Source organism: Perkinsus marinus, assembly GCF_000006405.1.
Source record: "Perkinsus marinus ATCC 50983 genomic scaffold scf_1104296933224, whole genome shotgun sequence".
In the NCBI taxonomy this organism is placed as follows: domain Eukaryota; phylum Perkinsozoa; order Perkinsida; family Perkinsidae; genus Perkinsus; species Perkinsus marinus.
The window spans coordinates 1-968 of record NW_003215196.1 but is presented as its reverse complement, the minus strand read 5'-3'; the positions used below and the strand labels follow the sequence as shown (position 1 = coordinate 968).

General features: G+C 49.6%; 2 non-coding genes across 2 annotated transcripts; both read left to right on the top strand.

The window, feature by feature from the left end:
* The first annotated feature begins 127 nt into the window (after nt 1-127).
* Pmar_PMAR010425 lies at nt 128-199 on the top strand. Its single transcript has one exon. It is a non-coding gene; the product is annotated as a tRNA-Gln (tRNA).
* A 518-nt stretch (nt 200-717) lies between these two features.
* On the top strand, nt 718-789 carry Pmar_PMAR010424. Its single transcript has one exon. It is a non-coding gene; the product is annotated as a tRNA-Gln (tRNA).
* The last annotated feature ends 179 nt before the right edge of the window (nt 790-968 follow it).

Sequence of the window (968 nt, the reverse complement as noted above, 5' to 3'; positions counted from 1 at the left end):
CACAACAACAACGAGATGCAAAACACACAGATCGCTTTTGACACCCCGCGGAGTCTGCAGGAACTACTGTGGGACTCGGCTTTTGAACAATGTTAGTACGGAAATAGTTTCTCTAATTGCATTTCGTGGTTCTATAGTGTAGTGGTTAGCACTCTGGACTTTGAATCCAGTGACTCGAGTTCGAATCTCGATAGAACCTATTTCAGCCTGTCTATGAGACTGTCGACACACTGCGTTCAGTCTCTAAGGGACACTTCTCTAAGCACCACACAACTGTTACCACTCCCCGGTCAAACGCCCGAGAAATATACCTTATGTCAGTATGTTGATTGATTCTGTATAGGCTGGGTGAGTTGCGATCGCCTGTAACCCATGCGGGGGTGAGATTTGTGTGAATTGGGTGTCGTATCGCGGCCTGATCGGTGATCAGCTGTCCATCCCAAGGTGCCACCAAGGTCGGGTGGGAAGGCGGAAGTCATCACATCCGATCATCTGAAGGCGCGGGTACTGGCCAAGGCTGGGAACAGAGCAGGCAATACCGCACGATGGGACCAGCGAGGGTGGAGAGCGGCTGAGAGGTCGGTAGCCAACAGAACAACAACGAGATGCAAAACACACAGATCGCTTTTGACACCCCGCGGAGTCTGCAGGAACTACTGTGAGACTCGGCTTTTGAACAATGTTAGTACGGAAATAGTTTCTCTAATTGCATTTCGTGGTTCTATAGTGTAGTGGTTAGCACTCTGGACTTTGAATCCAGCGACTCGAGTTCGAATCTCGATAGAACCTATTGCTGCCTGTCTATGAGACTGTCGACACACTGCGTTCAGTCTCTAAGGGACACTTCTCTAAGCACCACACAACTGTTACCACTCCCCGGTCAAACGCCCGATAAATATACCTAATGTCAGTATGTTGATTGATTCTGTACGAGCTGGGTGAGTTGCGATCGCCTGTAACCCATGCGG